This window comes from Vidua macroura, chromosome 2 (assembly GCF_024509145.1).
Source record: "Vidua macroura isolate BioBank_ID:100142 chromosome 2, ASM2450914v1, whole genome shotgun sequence".
Lineage (NCBI taxonomy): Eukaryota > Metazoa > Chordata > Aves > Passeriformes > Viduidae > Vidua > Vidua macroura.
This window is the reverse complement of record NC_071572.1, coordinates 61,736,385-61,762,275: the sequence shown is the minus strand read 5'-3', so window position 1 is coordinate 61,762,275 and position 25,891 is coordinate 61,736,385. Positions and strand designations below refer to the sequence as shown.

General features: G+C 38.1%; 1 pseudogene; it reads left to right on the top strand.

Moving 5' to 3' along the window:
- The first annotated feature begins 1,360 nt into the window (after positions 1-1,360).
- LOC128803136 (suppressor of tumorigenicity 14 protein-like) lies at positions 1,361-24,924 on the top strand (annotated as a pseudogene).
- The last annotated feature ends 967 nt before the right edge of the window (positions 24,925-25,891 follow it).

Sequence of the window (25,891 nt, the reverse complement as noted above, 5' to 3'; positions counted from 1 at the left end):
CAGAAGTAGCAGTGAGCTGTTTGCACTCTGGCAAATACTACTTTCCCTGCCTCTTCCACCAATGATAGCTGACAGGGAGAAAGGGAGAGGAGACACTGTAAAAAGTTAACTCGATCCTTTCAAATCCATAGGGCCCTAATTTTTGAAGATCAGAAATTCTGCTGCTATAAGTGATTTGTTGCATGCTTATTCCTTCTGCTTTCATTTTAATTAACTGCATGATATGGAGCTACTAACTTTTATTTCTTGCTTTCATTTCTTTATTTTCAAGTTCATCCACCTAAGAATTTGAATTCTTGAGCTTCAGGCAACCTTATCAAAATGAATAAACATGGTGATGTGTGTTATTGCAGTGATCTTGTCCTTGACAAAATAAAACTGGTATTTCTAAAAGGTCATGATATAATTTTTATGCAAAAGTGGGTTTGTTTCCTCTAGGCTTTTTTCTGTGTTTTTTTTTCTATTTTCCATTAAAGAAGGAGCAAAGTGTCAGTCAGCAGGTTCTGTATATGTAGCAGAGACAGGCTGTTGAAAAACAGAGGACTTGAACAAAGCCATCTGTCTGCAGCTGTAGTTTGAATTTCTGAGCTGTGAGGATTGCCTTCCAGTTCATCCCTTTTGCAATCTCTGTGTGAACTGTTCGGATTTGTTTGTTCCCTTTGTATTATTTTTCTGAGGCTGAGATTTCTTCATCTCCTTTTGCTTTTCAAGATTCTGTTATTTGTGCTCTCTCTCTCTTTCAACATGTAACAAATATGTTATTTTCCCACACGCATCCTTGATTTTCTTATTTTGCATGCAGAATATGCTGAACTTGATGGTTTGCTGATTTAAAGCTGCTTTTCCTTTCAAACGGGAAATGTGAACATAAATTGGTTTGCAATTTATTTGCCACAATTATTCTGTGGTACTGTCTTGAAGCTGGAAAACTAAGGTGATATGTGGAACTGAGCACTTCTTTCTTACAGATATTTCTATAAATCCCCCAGGGTGTTTATTAGAAGTTGCCTCATTTGTATTGTCCTGGGACCTTTTATCTGTAAATTTGTTGCATACCCTTTGCATTGTGTCAGAAATTATTTCCCTACTGTTGTATTTCTGAAAGAAGTGATCTACTTTCAAATGATGGGATTCATATCTTACTTAGCCAGTCAGGTGAACAAAGAGTTACAGTGATCGTAATTTTCCTGCCCATCTTCTTTGACTGCAGATCAGCTGGCTCCCGATTCTGGCAGTATGGTAAAGGTGAAATAAGAGAAGCCCGGTGTGTGCAGTGGGGAGAGCACCTATTCTGTTTTAGAAACAGGGTTCATTTAGGGTGTTGTTGCTAGCTTTGTCAAAAGGCATTTGTCACAGCATCATGCTGCCGGCTTTTAACCCCGGACGGATTTCTGTGTACAGCATTCCAGCTCCGGATTCTGAACGGGCTGCAGGGCCGGTAAGAGCCACCAGCTAAGCTTTGTAGTAGGAACACAGTAAATAAATTGTCTCTGTCTACTCCTGTGTGCACTGACCCCCGTTCTTCATAAATTGCTTTTAACAGAAATGATAAAAGCTCCCCCCCCACACCCCACTTTCACAGTTTGAAACACATACAAGAAGGAAATAGCCCAGAGAGATGAGGGTTTCATGTGTGACATAGCTGATAAAATGAAAGATCTCAGTTTTAATCTCTTTAAAACTATGAGAGTAAATACACCAAAATATACAACAGCTCTTCTTTTTTTTCTTACTAACTGATGCCATCCATGGTCTTTCTCTAGGAAAGTCTGTGTGTTTGCGACTGCCCATCCTACCAAGAAGGTAGGATGGATCGTTTCTTCAAACGGATGAAGTCGTGTTTCTGGAGGAGATATTTTCTAGGAATATTACCTACAGTTTCTTAAACAGTTGCAGTAATTGTGCTACTCGTGCACTACTCACTCTGTAAGTGTTACTCCCCAGCATGGTGTGGGTGGGATGGATGCTTCGCACTGTGAAAAGCTCTGCACTAAGCAGCTGAGTACATCATGTGTGTATATAAACCACTGACTTTCCCTTCTCCTTGATGTCTTTGCTAAAGCAACAAAATGCACAGTAATTAGCAGTGAGTAGTTGTACGAGAATATTGAAAGTATGTATCTTATCACTAATTAATTTTTTGTCACTGCTCCTGAATACCATAATTACTGGTATTAAGTGTTATCTTTTGCAGGAACCTATAGGAATTATTTGTCTATTTTCTCTTCACTTTTTTTAAAAACAGAATGGGTACCTAAATTGTTTATGTACTTTCCCAAATGTCAACACACAGCCATTAAAGCCATGCCTCTTCAGGAGGAGAGTACTGCAAAAAAATTGGAAGCTTAACAATGAAAGCTTCCTAGTAGGAACACCTGCCTAAGTCTTTATTCTCCTTCCTTTCTTTTCCTGCTGGGCATTACTCTGTCAATGGGACTGACTCGGTGCTCTAGTTATTACTGCATGTTTCTCATAAGAGCTAATACCTGCAAATGCCAAGGACAAGCACATACTTCTGCAAGTGTCTTGCTCTGTAACATTATTATGTGTGTTAATTTTTTATCTTTTTTTTTCTTTTTTTCTCTCAGCTCCAGCTTTTTCCTTTATTTATATTGGTGGAAGTGTAGAAATTCCTAATTTGACTTATACAAATGACCTCAATGATCCAACATCACAGAAGTTCATCCTGCAAGCAAAGGCAATACAAAATTATGTAAGTTTCCACATAAGTAGACCAATATTTTGTAAGTATTTATATAGAAGCAGTTGGGAATGAGGAGAGGACTCAGGTTAGCAATTTTTTATTTCCCATGGAAATAGTAAGTTTAAAGCTAGGAAAAGCCTTGGCAGTTTTCAGATTTAGAAGTGCAGCTAGACAGATGGAGCTGTGTGTCTTAGAGTAAGGTCAATATTTTCTAGGTAATAAAGTTTCAGGATTATGGACAAATTACTTGTCTTGAAGGAAATAGGAGAGTGGGTTTTATTTTAGTTTATTCAAACTCTCTTCCTTCTACATTTTCCTTTTTCTTTTTAATTTTACTTCCAATTCAATACTTCACTTTTTAAATTTTCCTTATCACTCACAACAGTGCTTGCTTTCTTGCCCTTCTTATGAGTTTCTATTTGTGAGATCAGTACTGTTTCCTAGGTACGTGTGGACAGCAGTTTTGAAGACAAAGCTGTTCTCTGTTAGCTTGTATTTCCCAAAAGAACTAATCTGGTGTCTCAAAGGTGCTTTGTGAACAGCCAATGCAAGTTGATAACACTGGAAGTTTAAAGACTGAAACAAAAACATAAATGTATTCATAAAGACTTTCTTCACAACTAATTTTCAAGAACTGTCTCAATGGCCTTGAAATGTGATGTGATAAAGCAAATTTTTAGTGGTATTTAATGCACATTTATTATCCTTATTTGATACATTTTGTGAAAATTATGGACTGTGCTTGTAATGTGGGAGAGGAAGGTGAGGAAGAGGAAAGAATGAAAAGACAAGCACGTTATAGTATTAGAGATTATGTTGGCATTAAAATATAATTTTATATTTTCTTTTACTACTATTTCATTGTCAGTTGGCAGAAACATATGAATCTTCCTTCTTGGGGAAGTACTACTTGAAGTCTGTAGTGGCTGCTTTCAGGTAGGTGCTGTTTCAGCATATGGTAGAAATTTGAGATATTCAGCTGTGTTTTCCTCTTTTTCTTTAATGCATTTTAAATTTGCAATCTAGAAAAAAAAATGCACAGCTCTGTAAGATAATTAAAAATGCAGAAATGCATTTAAGTATATGATCTAAGCTAATAGTGTGACTTCTGTCCTGCCCTGTAGAATTGGTGAGAGAAATGAAGTCTGATTAATTGTTCCTGAGTATATGGGTTGTTTTGTTGTCTACTAATCTACTTTTAATTTTTGAAATAACAATTCAGCAGGATCTTATTTTGGTTTTGTCCATTCAAATGAAGTTCTTTTTTAACGTCTGAAAACAAATCCTTAAATGTGTAATTTGGGGCAAAACACTATTTGAGCTCCTTGTAAGAAATGTAAATCCATTGAGCAGCAGGTTATTACAATCCTGGTAGTTTCTGAAAACCCTGAAGGGTCAGTGCACAGGCAATTTCAAAAGGATTGTGGTGGAATCACTGAAGTAAAAACTTGTATGAATACAAGTAATAACTTGTATTCTTTATCCGTGATAAAGAATCAAGGATTTTTTATTTCAACAAAAATTGTGTGAAATGATGTATCAAAGTACCAGCATAAAATTGTGCTGTTGTATGGTTCTAGCTTCCATTAAAAAGTTAATTGCAATGTGTCTGGAGCTGTTATATGATCTTAAAAGTGTATAATTATACAGCAGGGATGGTAACATCCAATTTCATAGAAACTATTGAAGGATTTCAAGGTGTGGTTTTCAGTCTCAGTGTGTAGTTGGTTAAGCTGCATATGTCAAAAATAGTTCTACTGTATAAAAATACAACAAAAATAATTGTTAAACAAGAGATCTTTTTGTCACCATGTTTAGCAGCAACTATTGGGGCACAGAAGTTCAGCTGGCTATGAAACTGTGCCAGCTAAAAATGCAGACCAGTGAAAACCATGTCCAAAATAGTAATTAGACTGTATTTATAGTGATTTTTTTTTTGCTTTCATAGTGAAGGAGAATCTGGGCTACAAGCTTACTTCTGGAATACATTCTGGGCACCACAAGATATGGTTGCTTCTCTTAAAAAATTAACCCCAGTGGAACAAAAAGAAATCTGTAGTAAACAAGCAGTCCCCTTGTTCAGTTCTGGGGAGGAAGATTTTTATCTTGTTACAATGGAGCTTTTTGGTAACAATGTACCTGTCATTTAATACCTATTCTGTCTATTTTTCTTTCTCCACTTCGTGTCTTTGCCTTGTGTAGCTGATAATTATTACATTTCAGTTTCAGATTCCACAGAATATGATATGATGCTAAGATCAGGTAATTGTGTTTCAATCCTAAGTGATACCACTTTGACAGGGAGTGAAATCCTGTGATAGAAAAATGGCATTTTTTGAGTTATTCTTATATCTGTAGGGCTTATGAACTAAACTAGGCTATGGAATCTCCATGTCTTGTGTTTCAAATGAAGGCTGGATGAAAATACCTTACGGCTTTTATTCTGATGTTCCAACTAGAATGGTTGAAATTTAATAGTTCCCATCGAATTGCAATGAGCTGTGGCTCCTATTTTTGCCATTTCTTAAAAAAAAATTAAAAAAAAAAAAAAAAACAAGCAAGCAAAAAAACACCCAACAAAACCTCTAAAAAATGTACATAATTTGGCTTGCGATTAGACAATATTGGTTATATGTTGTTAGTGATCAGTCAGATAATGTAGAGCTTTAATTCACTTTCCCTGATTTCTTCATATCAAGTGCATCTCGAGATTTGTCTTCATGTACTTTGTGTTCTCATTGCACAGAGAAGGAAGAGAAAATGGCAAAGGAAGCAGTAGGTGTGAGGCAGATATTGTAGTAATTGCAGCTGAATCAACTCCTGCTCGTGATGGTGAGGCTTTGTATTCCCTTGGCCAGAGCAGGAGAAGGTGATGCAGTCTGATAGGGAAAAGGGAACAGAGCTGTAAATTAAGAACAAAAAAGAGAATATAGGAGTCAAGAAATGTGGGTGGGTGATTGTTTCTACCTTGACTGAAATCTTACCCAAGAACTTATCTTTCAATCTAACAGTTTCTCCATACTGATCTACACTCTTTTTTGTAGCAGTATCCTTTGACCTGTATGCCAAGCCAGGTAACAACAGAACTCTAACTCTGATGAATCCCAAAAAGTCTTTTTATCAATGGAGACTGAGAGTTCCTTCTAATTACGTGGTGAGACTGGTAGTTATCACTTAGAGTGGTGTCACTCCAGAGAGCTGTGCATCACACCACTTGTCAGCATATGATTTCCTTCTTCCACTGCAGAACAAGATCATTAACAGGTAAGATACAGAGCAAAGATGCTTTACTGAGCTGTACAGAAGCTCTTTGAAATTGTACCACATAGACAAAATGTGAGATTTGAAATACAACTTAATTAAAAGTCTTGGATAGCATAATAAAAAGATCTTCTAAAACAGTTGAAAGGGACTGATAAGGGTTTTCAAGTCCAACTCCCTGTTCCTCAGAGGACTACCTAAAACCAAACCATCTGATTAAGAGCATTGTGCAGATGTTCCTTGAACTCTGACAGGCTTGGTGCCATGACCCCTTCCCTGGGAAACCTGTTACAAATTTCTGTGGGTTTTATTCTGCACTATGACTAATTCTAATGGGTTCCTTTCCATAAAATTACTCTCACAACTCAAAAATATAGAGACTTTATTTTAGAGTATTATATTCTATTACTTTCAGAAAATGTATGATTTATGGCAGTCCAGTCACAGCTGAATTCCTGTTCATAATGGGAGGCTGGAAGGCTCCATCCTCAGCGTCATTGTGTAGTCTATTTGAATAAGTGAGTTCAGATGGTATTTTAGTGGCTAAACTGCTCCTACTTTTCAGAGTCAAATTTCATGTCTGCGCACAAGGAATCTGTCTTCCTTAACCAAATAAATAAACAAGCTGTAGGATCTGAGGATGGATGGTTTCAAGAGGGGAACTTTACTTAATTTTTAGGAACGTTCAGGAAGGGGTTAGGTGGGCATGAAGATTCAGCTAGGAATCTGAAATGCTCTTGTTTAGGAGTGCTTTAACTTAATTGAGTAGGTAGTCCTCTTCAGCTCTATTAATGTACTAATTGCTCTCTATGCAACAAGACATAACAGATTGCCATTGTTGGCACGGAATGGACACAAGGTTTTTGTCAGGAGTTACTCTCAGGCTGTAGCTTAACAGTTTAGTAAGAAGTTTTGTATGGAGTTACACTCAAACTGTAGCTTAACATTCAAGAGAATCCCATTTCTGATGTGGGTCTACATCTGTTCTGCTACTTATTATGGATTATTGCTGTGACTGTTACTCCATTGTGCATTATTACCACTGGCTCAGCTTTTTAGGAGCCATAAATGTAGAGCTGGCCATGAGTATGAAAACACCTGGAAGACAGCAAGATCAACACAGGTGTCTGATATAACATATTCAGAGAACATTGATGCAGTAAACTGTAAGATGAAATTCAAGAATGTTCATTGATGTCTGTCTATTAAAGAACCAAAACAGAATTTGATAACTGAAATTATGTTAAAAGCCTGATGGTACCTCAAAAATAACTGACTTTTTTGGTTACTTTTACTGCCACCCTAGAAAATGCGTTGCTTTGCATATGTCCATTAGTTTTGTGCTTGGGTCAAAAGCAGCCTAGTGACATACTTAAGACCCACACAGTAGAACTAATAATAACAGTATGTCCAATATCTGTGACAGCCAGTAACTATGGTAGCCATTATTCCCTGATGTTGAGGTCTAGGGTCACATATGGTAACTAAACTGATTCTCTCCAGTTTCTGTAAACTGCAGTAACACATCTGTTCAGTGAAAAATCCTAAAGCCTGTTCAAGCTGAGATGGTGAGGTGTGGTGTGAGAGTAAGCATCTCACGTGGACAACTCTTCTCATAGCTTGCCTTGCTTTTCTGATGATACCGTGACAGAAGGCACAGAGAGAAGATAAGCCAGGCTGTCAACTGGGTTGAGGAAGATGCTGAAATATTTCCACATAGCAATGTGGAAAGGACTTATATTGTTATTTTATAAATGTTTTGTCAGCTATTATGATAAAAAGGATTTAATAATTTCTGCAGGAGAGGCAAAACAGAGATTCATTCACTAGTGCCTTGAAACATAAAATTTAAGAGATTTAGAGATTTTAGAGGAGCTAAGATTTTAGTTAAGAGATAAGCCTTACTAGAGTTAATTAAAATAAAGGGATTTTGTAAGTAGGGCTTGATGAAGTTAAGAGTTAGTAGTTAACTAATAAATGATTGCTTGTCAACACAATGATTAGTTAGCGGGGTTTATAATGAAGAATATAGAAACTGACAAATAGCTTTTAGGAACATAAGACAATTGTGGGCCTCCTCTGTTCTGAAACCGATTGAAAACAAGGAATGGGAGTTCTACCAAGGTTCATTTGTCATATTTGCATTGAAAAGGTAGAAAGGTCAAAATGAGGAAGACTTCATTTACTTCCTCATTTTGGGACCCCTCCTCATGAAAGGGACCACTGACCCATTTCAAGGAACAAACTACGCATGCTTAATAGCTTTTGAAATGATTAGCATACGAAGCAAGGAATGGGATGTACCAAAATGATGAATATGTATTTGTATTTTGGGTATTCAATTCTTGTGTGGATAAAAGGACTGGAATCATTTGAAAGGTGTGGTGTGTATTTGGGAGCTACCCCGCACACTGCCCGGCGTCGCAATAAACATACACTTTCTAACTTTAAACTGTTAGAGAGTTTTTGTCTATCACAGTTGGATATCGGTGCTAGACCAATATCCATATTTCTTTAATAAATCAGCCTCACTTCAAACACATGAAAGGAATAGCCTGCTAAAGCAGAAGACAACTACTTTCAATTCAAGGTTAAAAAAATTGATTTTGATTCTGCCAATCTGGATCTCAGTGACATCAAAGAACTTGATGCAGGACTGTGATGGAAATAATCTGTTACTGTGAGGTCTAATCTTAATTGCTTTAATTTGCTGTGCATAGAAAAAGAGAAACCTGTTGGAAATTTTTAACGTATAGGTCCACATATATGACAGAATATTCTGAGTTGGAAGTGACCCACAAGGATCATCGAACTATACATAAATGAAAAATGTCCCAAATATGATGTGGGTTGCAAAACGGAATAAGCTTAAGAGTGAATTACAGATGCCAGAAAGAGCATCTCACATTACAACTAAAAGAACAACAGGAAGTAATAGTTGCCAAGCATGGGGTGTGATATCTTTTGTGACACAAAACCAGGCTGAACATGGATAGATTGAAAATGTTTTGGGTTTATCTGTTGCACAGATGCTGCTCAACACTGCTGCACTGGCACTTGCTGCCTTTTCATTCCTAACCTCTGCTTCTCAGTGCCACTATCACCACTGAAGTAACATAATCTGGCACTGCCTTTCTGATGCTTCTATAGGTATGAAAACTCCAGGGCACTTGTTAAGCAAGAAAATGGTGATGTATATGCAGAGTGACTAGCCTCAATGCTGGGAAGCCCTAGCATCCCATGTACTATCAGCTGGGTGGAGAAATAAAAGGGAAGTGGTAGCCAAGGGAATGCTTCTGGAACACAGATGCCCAGATCAGTGTTACTTCTGCCCAGTTTCCCAGCAAAGATGACAGGAATCTGGGAAATGTTTTGGGATTACTTTTTTTAACTCTTTTTTTTTTTGTAATCGTCCAGATGGTGTGGGCCTGGGGCCTGGACTCCTTCTGTTGTGCATTTGACTTCATCAAGTAATGTGATGTTGCTTACCTTCTCTCTGGACCAACAAGGAGAAAGCAACATATTAAAAGCTCACTTTCAAGCTGTTCCTAAAATCAGTATGTAGCATCTGATGGAAGCACACTTATTACTGGTTTTGCCTCTAAAAAAGTTCATATTGCCTTGAGTATATCTGGGGGAGTGAATGTTGGCATGGGATTAAGCAGGGATTATCATTCTGATCCACTTTACAAAAGACTGACAACTGAACAAAGACAGAACATCCTTTGGTCTGGGAGACTTTGTCTTCCTGATAACTACTCAAGCCTTACTTGCCAGTCACTGCATGGGTAACACCAAGCAGTGGCAGGGGAACAGACAGACAGACAGCTACATGTACTATCTGTCTGGGCAAAGCTAGATAGCCCCAGTGACAGAGCAGCTACTTTTGTCAGTTTTGGCAATGTATCCACAGATCGTAGAACATGTGTTTAAAGAACATGGAAAACAAGAGCAAACACTTCTAATTTATCTTTGTTCTTTTTCTGAATATATTATTCAGTGTAGTTAAATGAATAACAAAAGTGTGTTCCAAACCTAAGACGTACATTCCAAACCCATGAGGTACTATGGGTTTTATATGACTGCTGTGTAGTGAAATATTTTGAGTAATGCTAAACTGTAGTATTAATTTTAGAAGAGATAAAGGGGCTTCACAGGGTCAAGTTTAGCTACAGTTATTTGATAAGGTATAAGTGAAAGAGTTTTGACAATGAAGCAAGTGACTAATTTTTAACTTGTGGACCAAATCACTGAGGACAAACTCCTCTAAAGCTGCCACATTTCAGCTTATGTCTTTCTGCATGCTGCTTATCCAAATACGTATCCATGCACATTACTAATTAAAATGGCTTTATTGTTCTGAAGATGGGCATTTCAAATTACATTTAACCCAGGTTTTGCTACAAGATTTTTTAAATTTTAAAATTATCTTATTTTCTGTTATATTCATATTTGCATTCATGTTACCTAAAGGGAACCAAAAGCACTAAGGACTGGATATCTAAGAGAGTCCTTGGTAGAAAATAAAACTTCAAAGGAACTGTTCAAATACAGCATTTTCAAACTGAGAACTGATACACAAACTTCCTTGTTTACATGAAATTAATCAGTTTTCACTTCACTAGGCTAATTGCTTTTTAATTTTGAAAATGCCTACAGAAAAGTCAGAAATAAATTGGAAGGGGGAGGTTTGTTGCATCCACATCTGGTTGCTTCTTTCACTTACCATGAAAAAATGCTTTTTTAAAAAAGAAAAACTTCAGTCAGAGGTTTCTTTGTACTTACACTTAGTTGTAATTTGATCCAAAAAAGAGAGAAATTCAGTTTTATGTGGAGGTGGAAGTTAAGTGATTTTCAGTTAATACAGGAAAAATGTGAGTTGAATACTGTCACAGTGTATTTTTCTAACTCTGTACATAGAGAAGGGTCCTAGCAAGTGAAGTAGACTCTGCACTTTCGTGCAGTTGAGATAATTGTGTTCCTTGCTGATGTATTTCTCTCCTAGTATGTGGTGGTCATTACATTTCCTGGAATGGTACACTGAGTTCCCCTTATTACCCAAGTTACTACCCACCAAACATTGACTGCACCTGGATCATCAAGGTATGTGCTGGGAACGCTTCTGAGTACTGATGACTTTTCTTTATCTTATGTAGACACAAAATTGGGAGAAATGGCTTTTGATGTGAATGAAACAGAGAAAACCTAGTGAGACCACTGAGCCTGACTTCTTCTCAGGCATGCATTTCCTTCCTGTTCTATGTACAGGTGCCAACTATGGGAGGGAAATATTGCCAACTTCTGGAAGTTCAAGCATTATTTGTGACAGTAACAAATTAATGTGTAAGATGACAAATCCCAGCAGCCAGATAAAACTAATAATAATCAGAGCTTTTTTTCTATGTCAAAAAGAAAAAAATGGTCACGTAAATCATGCCTCACATGATGGATACCACAGTGTATTTCCCTGAATTCTGCAGAGCCGGGACCTTCTCTGGCTCAGAAATTCACCTCTGAATTTCAAGCAAGTCCTTTGGCAAGACTTGAAATCTGCTCATGATTTCTGCCAACTGCCTAATTGTATTAAATTACAAGTCCTCCGGGCTTCACCTGGGTGCCCAGCCAGTCCGGGGGAAAACCCTCGGAGGACCGGTCCGCGGGGAGGATGTGGCGGGAACTTGGATAGCTCCACCGTAAGGACGAGAGGGCTCCGGAGTAACTTTGTTCCTAGAGGCTTTATTTCGCAGGAGAGTCGCAGGAACAGGAGGGGGAAGACGAGGGGACACAAGCTCTCTGGAAGGGAGCCAGCCCCGGGAGCCCCGAGGGAAAGCGGGGCTAGGTATTAAGGGCAAAGGAGTAGGAGTGGTTAGGGTACAAAGCAACCAATGGGTAACGGGTAAAGGGGGGGGAGACAGAGTGGGGTGACATACAGAGAACTAATCGGGGTACAGAGGAGGAGTGGTATTCTAACAGGAGCCAATGGGGGTAACAGAATAACTGAACTTTCTGGAACTGGGGAGAGTGCCAAGCATTGACGGACAGCTCTTCTGGGGTGGAGGGCAGCAGGTAATTGGCAACCTTTTCTAAACTGTTGCTGCCTCCCAAGGGAGAGCAGGAACCCCTCCCACACCTAATGTGTCAGTCTATTGTTCCATTCAGCATTTAACTACTCTTTTAGTTTCCCTGGTAAAGAAGACTTTTCATGTATATAACTTGATAATTCTTTACCTTTCACAGTATTATTAGCAGCTTATAGCACAAAACTCTCACCTCTGTGCAGAAGAGGAACACATAGCATTACAAACCTAGCATGAACCTCAGATATAGTGCTTTATGCTGGCTGCAGAAAGGCTTACACTCCTTCATCAGGCACAGTCTAGCCAAATTTGGGTCTAAAAAGACTCCTATAGATGTTTAAATTAGCAACGGTTTTTGGTTCTTCAGAGGTGCTAATTTCAATAATAAAAATGCAGTACTTTCAATCCAGTAATAGGTAGAACAACTTGGAAGCAAAGGCTGTTTTCATTTTGTTAATGCATGTCAGGGTTTTTCTCTTTTGATTTTTAGGCACCATTGCCTGGATACAAACTCTCAATAAAAATTCTTGTAATACAAATTCAAGAGAAGTCTCCAGGGTCCAGTAAATGTGATAAAGACTGGGTAGAAATTGATGGAGTTAGGTGAGTAAATACATTCTTTTCTGGCATATTGATTTGCAGTTTGAAGTTCTGCACATTTAAGCCTCCTGGTTTTTACTTACAGGTATTTACTTTTTCCCTTGTTCCCCTTAGAGCAGTAACGTAGAAAATGACAGGATTTTATGCAGCTGCAGCTGAACTGTAAATTCCTGGCTGTGGTCTTGATGTGGGTGAAGAGTCTGTGTAATCAGAAGTTTCATTTTCTTTACCACTTGCTCTTCAGTCATTGCAATTGTTACACAAACACTAAAAATAACACTGTTCAGAGAAATTTGTCTCTTGGAAGGAGCGTATTGAAACAAGCAACAGCTGTTGGATTTGGCTGAATGACTTAATCCTTTCCTAGATATGGAACGTTTGGGTTTGCAAACCTAAATGGGCAATCTGAAATCAAGCATGCTTGAAGCAGTTTGTGTTTAGAAGGTAGACCCTGATATTGATCATCTTGCTGTATTTTGTTTCAAAGACTTCTAATCCCAAAAAAGTTACTGAGTGGGAGAAATTCATAAATAGGCTTTCTAAAACTTCTGTTGGGCAGTTTTTAACACCAAAATACAGCTGATCTTAAAGCTTTTTGACATCGCTACCACCCAGTAAAAGGAGACATAGCTGGATAGTAGTGGTCAGTTTGGTTAGAAATTAATATTTCTCACTTTTGCCTTGCTAGGTACTGTAAAGCTCTTTCAGAAAACAACAGAAACAGAGAATATGGCTATTCTGTTGCAATCAACTTCCATTCTGATGAGCTGGTCACCCACAGAAGGTTTTATATTGAATACAAGGCTTTCAGTCACACAGACCGTAAGTTGTTAAGTACATAATTTAATTTTTAAGGAGAAACCTTTGAGAAACCCTGCTTGACAGACCAATCGTATACAACTGAACCTACTTATTTTCTTGACCTTATTGCAGGAGGTCAACATGTAAAATGTTATGTCTTTGGTTGACCAAATAGAGGTACAAATTTAGATATAAGATGGATTTAGAAGCTAGTACTTATTTTCTAACTTTTATCAACAATTCTGTAAAATGGGGAGTAAAATTTCTCAGTTTCTGTAGATCTATTATATGGCACTTTGCTGACACCTTAAAATAGCCAAGTTGCAACATGAAAATAGAATTGCAGAGGGCCTCTAAGCATGACTCTTTTGCCAACCAAAGTTAGCCATGAATACTTAATCTTCTCTTTAAAATCACAACTCAATGTGATCTAGATCAGTTTCCAGGTTTAGACAAACTATTGAAGTTTTACTGGCAGTCAAAGAGGACCACTTGCTAGAAGATGTTGCAGAAATATGTCTGGGTTTTTTATGGGCATTTCCTAACTCCCCGGTCTATGTACCTCTAGGTCAATGTTAGATTCTGAGGGTCTTCCAGATGGTGGAACAGGAATTTTCAGGAGATACACATATTTACTTGTGACATTTCTTAGAAAAGATGCAATCTCGGATTTTTTAAACCTGGGGTATTTTACCCAATTAATATCTAGCTAGCTAAAGTTCTCTATGATTTCACAAGATCAGTTCATTTTGAGAAGCCTTTTCAAAACCTCAGCTTGCTTGTCAGAATGTAGTTCTGTTCATTGTTGACATAGAAGCATTTAAGTATCAAGGTTTCTGGTAAAGATTTTTGTTTCATGCCTTTCACTCTAAATAAGTGGCATGTTTTGTGGTCAGTCATTCTATAAGACACAAATTTTCAAGGACTTCTTCTTCCACCAATGTGGGTCTCTTTCTACCAGAAAAAGTTACCAACTGTTCTTAGTTCTGTGGTTACTCTGGTTTCTGCCTCAAAAATAGTTAAGAGTCTAAGCCTAGGAACACCTTTTTTAACAGAGAAAATCCAGTCTTTATTGCGTGTATCTGTGTGCTCTGTTCCTAGCACTGAGGCAGAAGGAAGATGGCTCAAAGTTATTTAATCAGTTCTTAGTCACAATCAGGAGGCTCTGTATAAAGACTCATCAGGAGGAGTGGAATGGCTGTCATGCGTCAGTATCAAGTTGATGCAGTAGTTTGGGGAATGCTGTCTGAGATACCAGCATGGATTGGGAGTGCTGGCCTATATCAACCTTGCCTGCAGCAGTAGTAATAGGAGAAGGAAAAAACTAAATTCATGTTTTCCCACATCTTAAGTGCCTGCAGTCACCCACCTGAGGTTAGTTTTTCCCCCATTGTTGGGTGCATATCAAAGCACAGCTATTAAATATCACAGGCTCTGCTCTGAGGTAACCTGGAAAGCAAATGCCGGCCATCAGTTAGATAACTTCAGAGAGGTGACAAGAAAATGTAGACACTGCTCCTTTGAGCTTGTGCTGGCTGGGTGGTGTGTGCTTTCCTCCCACTGACATCACATGCAAGGCAGTGAAGAGGACTAATTTACTCCAGATTGGAACTGATCAGACAACTGTGGGACAAATGGATTTGGTCCTTCTATCTGATGTAGCTCTTAATTTGCCCATGGTGCTAAATGGGAGAAAATTTCATTTTACTTCACTTGGGCAGAAAGAGGAGTGGTTTGAGCTACTTAGTCTTTCGGAGACTTTTTTTTTCTTGCACATCTAAAAGAGTCAAAGAGAACAAAGATTTTTTATATATTATAAAGAAACAACTTACCATCTATACTAGTAGTTTATTTGAATGTGAAAGAAATTCTTCGTCAAGGGCTGTTGCATATGATACTGCGAGTTTTGGGAAGTGTTTGATAAAGCACTTATTCACATCAGACATTGAGTGTAGTAACACAGAGATTAATTTCTACAAAATTTTAATATCAGGAAATATGTATTTGTAATACTAAAAAGAATGCCTAGTTTTGTTTTTATTTTCTTTTTCCTTAGATGGTCCTGTAATAAATACATTCCCTTAACAAATTAAAGAAATGCTTCCTATCAGTAGTTATGTATCTGTGGTGAATGACTTTCAACCCTTAGAGTAGAGGCAATTAATGTGAATTCAATTTACTAAGGCTATTTAGGTGACTCATTTAATTCAGACTGCTTGATAAAAATCTTTGACAGATTGTGCCAAGTAAGATATTTATTTTTTAATATTAAAATTATTTTACAAATGACACAAACTTTGATTTTTAATAATTTTAATATTGTTTCATGTTAGAGTCCTGCATTATTTCATTTAGCGTGTATCAATATTGCCAGTGTCATTGATTTCTTATTTTTCTAGCTTGTTCTTAGATATGCAGAGAGAATGTGCATTCCTTCAAGAAATCAGTTTGAATGCTGGAAAGGCTGCCCACATGGTAGTGATGAATTGGATTGGGGTAGAGCAATTATTTCTTCTTTGTTGTTTTCTATAAAGAGTTTCTTCCACAAAGTTGAGAGATTAGTTGAAATTATCTCTAAACTACTGCTGGCATTCTTTAAGATCACATGAAGCATGTGGGTGAAGATGTAAAAGTGTGGAAAAGAGGCTGTGTAATGTGTCTCTTTAAAGAGTGGGAGAACAGAAAAATCAAGAGGGAATTTTATACCAATCTTTATAAGTTAACCAAGGGAAAAAAATACACAAGAAGTAGCCAAAGTAAGCTATTTGTAAATAGTGAAAAGAGTATTAAAACCAGCATGGAATTTAAAATTTTGCTTTAGTTCCCTGCTGTGAGAGGATAAATAGATAAATTGTACTTTGACACTGTTTTATGTGACAAGCTTATCAGAAAGAAAATGTGGGGAGAAAAAAATACAGGAAACTGTTTCCATAGAATGACTGGTCAAGACTCATTGCCAAAGAGGAAGGATATTTTTAATGTCATTCTGCCAATATTGTTACGGAATGTCACATAATTTTTGTTCATTATCTAAATTATGGATTGGGGTAGATGCTTACAAAATAGGAAAAGTGTTACACAATAGAAAGGTGGATGTATTTAAGAGGAATGTATTTGTAAGTGGTCCTGAAAGGCTGTAGAATATATAGAGAGAAAAATCAAAACAAGAATATGAGTCAGCAGTGCCCTGACAGCCAGGAGGACATCCATGTACTTGGGGGCATCAGGCCCAGCATTGCCAGTCAGGCAAGGGAGGGGATTGTCCTGCTCTGCTCGGCTCTGCACTGGAGCAGCCTCACCTCGAGTCCTGGGGGCAGTTTTGGGCACCACAATATAAAAAATAAACTATTAGAAAGTGTCCACAGGGGGTAACAAAGTTGGTGAAGGGCCTTGAGGGGAAGCTGTAGGAGGAGCAGCTGATGTCACGTGCTCTGTTCAGCCTGGAGGAGAGGCGACTGAGGGGAGACCTCATTGCAGGTACAGCTTCCTGGTGAGGGGAGCAGGAGGGGCAGCTCTCTGATTTCTGCTCTCTGGTGACCAGTGACATTCCCAAGGGAATGGTCTGAAGTTGTGTCTGGGGAAGATTAGGTTTGATATTAGGAAAAGTTTCTTCACCCAGAGGGTGGTTGGTCACTGGAACAGGCTTCCCAGGGAAGTGGTCACACCCCCAAGGCTGCTAGGGCTCAAGAAGCGTTTGGATAATGATCTCAGGCACAGGGTGTGACTCTTGGGGGTGGTGCTGTGCAGGGCCAGGAGTTGAACTGTGAAGCTGATTGTTGTGGGTCCCTTTCAACTCAGAATATTCTGTGATTCTGTGAAGATCTGAATGGAGATAATTAAACAGACATGTGGACTGCCTAAATTGCTTTTTTTGCAAAAAAATGGCTGGGAGGATAATTGTTGCTCAAAAGCTGACTTGTGAGTCAAAGTCACAAAATACTCTTTGTGAGTTTTGTCTGTATTTGATGTTTTCTTGGTTGGTTGTCTTTGTTCTGGGTTTTGTTTTTTGGGTTTTTTTTTTTTAAGTGTGTCTGGTGTCACACTAGGATGTGATACAAGAATTTGAAAATCACCAGTGGGTGATCTATAGTACTCTAGTACCAGCTAGAGTGCTGTACCTAAATTAGGCACTGCATGTCAGAGAAGATATGGAACATCCAAAAGATGCCAGAAACAGTGACCAGAAGGTAACCCAAGGTCAGAGAGTACAGCACAAGTCTCTCTGTCACAAGCATGATGCATAGCAAGGAATTGGTCTTATAGATCCAGGAAATTAATTCATTTCATAATAGCAAGTAAAAACATTGCTTAGTGTTTTAGCAGACAGAGACTAGAGTGCATCTATCTTCTGAAGTCATATTCTACTCCATGTACTTTAGTTTTGATGAATGTCCTCAAATACTGAAAAGTAGTTAAACGGAGTGAGCTAACATTGCATTGCTTTCCAATGGGATGTTCTAAAACCACTTTACAGATACTCTCTTCCAATGGGATGGAGAGCATATATGGGCTCACATACTATAATGGAAAGAGCAATCGCATAGCTATGAGATCAATCATAAGGATTATTGTCCACCCACAGTATGACCAATCTATCTCAGACTATGACATTGCCCTGTTGGAAATGGAGACACCTGTGCTCTTCAGTGAGCTGGTACAGCCCATTTGTTTACCCAGCACCTCTAGAGTGTTTCTTTATGGAACTGTCTGCTACATAACTGGCTGGGGAGCCATAAAAGAAAATAGTATGTTCATTTCCTGCATATGCTTTTTGCAAGTTTGGCTTAGTTTTAAACTCTTAACAATGGAATTTTTTGTACTTGTAAGCAAAAAAAAACCCCTATGTAGTTTACTCAGTGTGTCTATAAAAAGACAGAAAAGATCTCCTTAGCTACAGGCTGTGAATTCTGAATGGTTGCTTGGATAGCAGGTGATAAGTGACAAAATGCATACTCAGGTATCACAGATCACTGAAAAGCAAATTATTATAGATTTACAAAAATGTGCCCATTTTTATGTTCATGACTCATTTAATCTGATTAATAGAACCTTGCAAGAAAAGAGGTCAGTAACTATTGCAACTATTGCAGAGAAAGAATTTGTTTCTGATTGCCAGCATGGAGCCATAAGCAGCAATAATTGCAATTGCAAAGATTGTGGAGGATCTTTCATTTTCTCTGTCTTAATCAAAGGCCTTATAAAGAGTTCTGCCTCTGTGTAGCTTGGAGCAGCGAGCTGCAGTGGGAAAGCAGAAAAAAAACACATTCAAAGAGGGGTGGCAGGGGAGCCTGTGGGATCCTTGCCCTTTTTCAGCATTAAACAGCTTGAAACCTGGGCTTGGGCAACATTTCAGCACATCAGAGGTGTCAGGATATTTAGCTCACAAGGGCACCTTATGTCAATACCATAGTACAGAATTAAAGTCTTAGCATCATTTGTGAGTTACAGACTGTTCTTTGGGGTTTTTAAAAAAATATGTTTTTCCACACTCAGCTTTACTCCTCAGTTTCTTCCCTAGAACTGAGAGGGTGGAAAAAAATATAGAAATTGCATTTTGTAGGACTTGGATGTTGTTTGGAGCACAGCTGTGGTTTAAATAATAACAAAAAGCTTCAGGCATAATTTGAAATGGTTTTCAAATTTAGTCCCCCTGTGTGCAGTCTTATCTTACAATTTGCATGGCATTTTTACAACTTTCTGGCAGAATAAGGTCATAAGGATAAAGGCTAGGGAAATGGAAAGGTGGTCCATTGGAACATCTATGTCTATAGGGTAGTGTGAGCAACAGCTTTCAAAAATTTGAAAAACAGCAAACACCATTTGAAGGGAAGAGAATTACTCTGCTGTCATTAGCTGGGTAGATTTTGAGTGAGAAGCAATTATCTTTTGATAATTGGTATCTCTATAAGAAATTTGTGCCACCTTAACCTCTGCAATACCCTTTTTATTTTTTCCTAGGGTCATCTTGCCAAAACACTGCAGGAAGCTCGAGTGAGAATGATTAACCAAACTGTTTGCAACAAGCTCTATGATGATCTTATTACTTCACGTATGCTGTGTGCTGGGAACCGTAATGGTGGTGTCGATGCATGCCAGGTAATCTGGAATGGGTGGGAAAACTACAAAGGAATGTTTACTTTCATTGAAAACTCTTCAGAGTTTTAGGTTGTTTCTGTAGTGCGGGTTTTTTTTGTTGTTGTTTGTTTGTTTGTTTGTTTGGGTTTTGTTGTTGTTGTTGTTGTTGTTGTTTAGTTTTTGGTTTTGGGTTTGTTGTTTTTTTTTTAGTGAGCGTGAGTTTATGGTTAATTTAACATGGCAACTAAAAGCCCACCAAAATAAGGAATAAAATTCATCATAATCTGACTCTCTCTCTCAATATAATTTTGCAAACGCAAGGGGTAAAATGTGTCGAGAAGAATTCTTTCTTATCTTCAACAGTTATATTTCATACAAGAGAACAAAAATATAAAGATAAAAGGAATCATCTGTGATAAAAGGTCCACCTGTGAATTATGCTATTTGTATTAATTTCTTTTTATCTTTTCTTAATAGCTGGGTGTGGAATTGCTAAAATACTGTAAAAGTATGACAAGTAATGTATTGTTACAGTTGCAAAAAAACATGAAAGGAAAAGGTTTTGGAACTGCAGCTGCAATGGTGCTTTTTCATTTCAAACATTTATTCATGTGTATAATTACAAGTTGTGACTACATCACAGTAGTATAAATTATAAACCCCAGCTTGTTTACCCACAATCAGAAACTGCTTTTTGGTCATGCTTCACCTGTCCTGACTCTGCCATCTTTCTCGTAGTACACTAGTTGTGTACTTCATTGGTATTCAAACTTCTGATGATGAATATCAACTTTACAAACATGTTTTTAATACCAGTTACCATGTAAAGGGGATAGAAATTTGTTACTGAGTATTAGACCAAATTAGAGGCAATTTGGTACAATTTTTGTGTAGTATTTTATTTTTTTAATGCAATAGGATAATTTTTGCAACATTGTAGCTCATGATGGGTCAAAATTCTTTAACACAATAGACTATTTGTAGAATTTTCTTGCAGTGTCAAGGACCTAATTAAATTTTTTATTATTATTATTATTATTATTCTGTAGAGTTTGTCTGCAAACTTTGACCTTGGAATTGTTTTGCTAAAATATGTTAGAGGAGTGGTGTTCCTCCAAAAAATATGTTGCTTAAGTAAAGCCCTTGAATTTTCAGATGGGCATTTTTAACCAATTCAGCTGTATATTATACTGGCCAGCATGATACGCTGTGTCTGAGTTCTAGCATGTTGGCCCTTTGGGTCTTTAAGTTCTTAGTCTGGGTAGCATCTGTCACTAGTATATATATTATGCAATGTATCACTAGTATATGATGTAGTATATAGTATGTGTTTCCTGTACAGTGCTAGAGAAGAATGACACTGGGAGTTCAGGAAAGCCCCATAGCACCCTAAACCCCCTTTACTATGCTTTCAGACTTGTGAGGGTCCTTTTCTGTTTTACTCCTTAGTGTATATGTAAGCAGTGCATATGTTGCACAAGTTACGTGAAGCTTCCAAATACCTTTCATCTTTAGAGGACCTGATACATGAGAAATAAAATATTTACCCTTTCAGACTGTTTTCTTATCACTCTAGGATGTTCTTTGATCTTGGTCCCTCTGTTTAGGATCCTTCCTCTCCCCACTGGTATACAACGTACCCTTTGGTCTTTCAGAACTGGCTAAGTAATTGGCTGGACTATACAGCCTCCTTTCTGAAGTCACTTTGACATCAGTCTCCTGGATTATCAACATTTCTAATATGACAGCAGCCTGAGAGAAAGGAAGAACTCTGACTTCTTCTCTTATCTGTAGATAATTTTGTACCACCATAATAGATAATTTGGTTTGGCTGAGTGATGAAAGTTTTCTGTTATTACTCTTTTCTCAGTATGTGGCTTTCTCTGACCTCTTACATGTTTTGGCTCCAGCTGGGGCCTCAAACAAACCCCAGGGTCAATTTGGAGGCTGCTGACTGATGCTGTTGAGCAGGACGGGAGCAAAGAACTCCAGATCAGAAGGCTAAGAAAATGAACTCTCCCCTTTATTTCAAATGTACCGCTCTATACAGAGAGAACATTGAGAAGACTAATTTCATTGGTCTTAGAGTAAAAACATCCCACACCATTGGTGGGCAGTGAATAACGCACAGTGGCAGAACATACCTATAAACAATGTGAATAACAAGGTAGATTAGAGAATTATTTACATTCTTTCCCAACTGTTTCCCAGGCTGTTGCCTGGTTAGAAAACCTTTCTCTTTCTCTCTGACTGAGCGGAGAGTACCCACAGCTGACTGCCTTGTGTGCATTAGGAACAGCTGCAGAGAGGAGCTGCATTGTAGTTGCCCAGAGCTCTGTCAACAGACTAGCTCACGGAAGGTTAAAGTAATGAAAGGCAAAAAAACCATTGATGAGCCCAAATGCACTTTGATCCTGTGAACTGAATTGAATGGGAATTTTTATTTTTCTGCATTGCTGGGCAAACCTGCATGTTGCATTTGAGAAGCCAGTTCTTATTTGCACATTCCTTAGTCTTTGTTCCTTCTTCTGCCTCTACAAAGTAGTCTACTGTAAACTCAGTCTTGATTATAAAACTGCTGATAATACTTAATTGTGCCTGGTTTGTTTGTGGGTTTTGGGTTTGTTTTGATTTGTTGGCTTTTTTTGATTTGGTGTGTGTGATATCTTTCTGTTCCTATTTAACACACAGTAGAAGAGATCTGCCTTCAACCTGTGAACAATTTATAGTAGATTTCAAATTGTCGTAGAATTCCCTATTTCCATCCCTGTCTTCTTCTCTCCCTATTTGGGCTGTGGTGAATTATTGTATGAATCCTGTAATGGGACATTATCAAGGAGTAATTTTATAAACTGCTTCTTGCCATTGGCTTGATACTGATAAGTGCGCTACATCCATAAGCTAAAATAATTGAATAAATATGACATCTGGCTGGGTACATTATATCCAGACGTTAGTTTTAATTAATATTAAGTTTTAACTTGAGAAAAAGAGGAGCAGGTGTTTACTGTTCTTAAATAACCTGGTTTTTTGTTACAGTGCTCTGTGTGTGTGCACTAATGGCTGGACTTCCTTCATCTTAGGGAGATTCTGGAGGTCCCTTGGCCTGCACAGAGAAGGGCAATAGATGGTACCTTGCTGGCATCGTGAGCTGGGGTGAAGGGTGTGCTCGGCGCAATCGTCCTGGTGTGTACACCAAGGTGACAGCACTGTATGACTGGATCAGTCAGAATACAAACTGATGAGCCAAGGAGAAAATGCAGATCACCTCTTTGTGAAAGCTGCTTCCTGCTGTAGTCAATTTGATGATACAACATGAAAACGCCATTGACTGTTCCTTGGTGAAAGAATACACTTTTTTAATTAAGAAACTATCATTTGTGGTTCATCTAGCAATAACTGTTCAGCCTCAGAGGAACTTCAGATTCCTTATGCATTCATCTTTCTTATGCCTATTTGCAGAAACAGCACTGCCTTAAAAACAAAATAAAATGGATTATAACTTGTAACAAAAATCCAGCCATAGCTCATTCGTAACCCTTCTCCTCTCCTTCCTTGTCCTTTGTTATCTATATTTGTTCCCACATATGCATATCTGGATAAAAATGGCCACATGCCATATATATTCAACTCTTTAGGGATGTTACAGGATTATAAACATAAATAATTATTTCATAGTTCTCAAAAATATAAATAGTGTATTGTGTACAAAGTTGAGATTAATTCTTTCTAGCTATGCACAACTGCATGACTTTTGCTTTCTGGGCTGTAACTTTTGGAATCTCTACTGTGTTTTCTTAAAAATACCAGATATATAATTCAAAAATGCTAGGATGCAAGAAATTTTCATTAAATAACTGGGTAAGTATAATTTAGGTTCTTTGGGATGATGTCTAAATAAAAGGAAGGAATGAATGAATGAGTTGTAATTCATTAAACAAAAGGAAACTATAATGCTTTCTTAAATTCTCTTTAGAATTTGAACTAACTGTAGGGTTTAATATTTGCAATATGTTACAGGTGTATTTCTCCAGCTCTGGCTCTTGCATCCATTGTGACTTTTTAGCATGTTCCTGGTATGTTAGGATTGGTTTTCATCCTGTCCTTGGTCCACAGTAAGCAGAGTTTCAGGCTCAGGAAATTTTTTTTTTTTTGGTGTATCTTTCTGGGCTGTGCCCACAAGGCCACACTAAATTGAAGTGGACATAGAAGGAAAATGGATTTATGTGGTTGGATGCATCCTTGGGCTCAAAGAAAGTAAAATAAGAAATGACAGCAACATTCCTTTAACCCTGGTAGTAAATCTAGGTTTTATAATTTTAATCTCCCGATGAAGTTATTACTCCAAATCTAGCCAATTTAAGGTTTCCAAAGCTGTTTATGAGACTTCAGAATACCAGTACTTAGCTTAATAAAATAATTGTCTAGATGGCCTTAAGACCATTTAGATGGTCTTTAAGCTGTGCTCAGTATTTGGAAGTGTTTAGCTTTAACCTTTAATATATATATTTAAAAATGAAGCTGGCAGTTTGTACACCTTTTCTTGCTGTCCACACAGCACACTTACTCTGCAGTATGTAAGTATGTGATCTTTTTTTCATGTAAGACCTACCTTGGCAGCGTGTGGGTGAAACATTGAAAACACTGTAATCTGCATGCAGTGAGATTCCTCTTTCTAACACTGCAATTGTGTTTCCTTCCTCTCTCCTGTTGGGCATCTTGCCCCAGCTCATACAGCACAAGCACTATATTCAAAGCACAGCACTTGCAGCACAGCACTATATTCAAAGCCTGTATGTTAGGAGGGTTGTTTCTTTAGTGGCTACTCAGTTATTCACATCTTCCTTTTTAATAAACATGTGCTAAAACTGCAAGGAGCTATGTTTTATTTTTTTGGATGTGCCTCTGAAACTCTAAACTCCAGGTGTAATCAGAACTGAATTGGTGCCTTGGACTTTCCTGTTTTTGAAAAGCTGAAGGGTCAGAATTTCACATGGAAGAAATGCACCAAGTGTGGAAGTTAGATTCCCCAGATGAAAGAAAGCCTTCAAGCAGCTTCTTCATAAATATATAAAATAAAATAAGGACTTTGGCCTTAGCATGGTGAGATCTGTATAATCATTAACTCTTTGTCTTAGAGGAACAGTTTTGGTTTCAGATAATCCAGTAGGAAGGTCTGTTGTGAGTAGAAATTAAATAAATGAACCTGATATCCAGCAGGAGTAGTGAGAACAAGATAAAGACTTTTTTAGTGTAAGATGTCCTACATAAGATTTTGTGGATCCAGATACATATTCAGATCTTGATAACTGCTCAGTTTCACCTTCAGTCCTCCAGAGTTTTAAAGATTCTGAGAGCCAAAAGGTGTGGGGTATACAATTTGTATTTCTTTATAATTGTGGAATAAACCTAAGACATGCTCACTTTCATGGAGTGCCTTTGCCTGGATGGGTGTGACGTGACATCAGGAATGCAAACCCTGGGTGTGCTTCAGGCAACAGAACCGAGGTGAGTGGCACAAAGAGAAAATTGGAGTGGTGGGGTGAGGGAAGAGGACCCTGAGCTTTGGCAAGAAAAAGGAGCGATGCTGTGAGTGGTAGCAGGAAAGGGGGTCCGGGAGAGAGTCTGTGTTTGGTTCCTAATGCATGATACTCCCTGTGCTGGGACAAGAGTGAGGAAGGGTGTGGTTACCTGCTGTCTGCTCGGGCCTTTTGAGTCAGAGGGGAGAGAGATGCTCTGTGGGAAGGAAGGAGAAACATGGGGATGGAGTGTGAACAGGAGAAATAAGAGGAGGTAGGATCAAGGGTATTGAGGAGGCTGGGGTCATAATCAGCCCCTGGCTACAGTAAGCTGTTGTGAGTGACTCCAAGTGCACATGAGAGTTTGTGTAGGAAGCTAGTGCAGACCAAATCACCACAGTTGTTTCATGTCCTGTAGAGCACAGGTTGAAACTGAAGGCCATCTTTCTCTTCTCTTTATCTGTGTTTTTTTGGGGTTTTTTTACCTGAAAGCAGCTTCTCAGGTTTAGGTTGGATAATGTTAAAGGACATAAATGGTTCTTTAATACTAGATATGATTTTAGGCAGTATAATACCTAGCGGGAGAACAATTTACAGCACAAAGGTCAGTAGTGTTCATTTTTTTTATTGACTATAGAGGGAGACTAGAATCACAAGTGTTGACAGAGTCCCAGCCCAAGCAAACAACATGCTCTATGAACTTCTACTCCATTTGTGCTGTTCAGCACCACATCTGTTCAGCTGAACGGATAACAGTAATAACATTTTATTGTTTTGGCTGACAGCAGCAGAGAAAACACTCTGGTTCCTTTCAAAATTGTCCCAGCATTGCTGAAGGTTTAGTCACTTGCTTG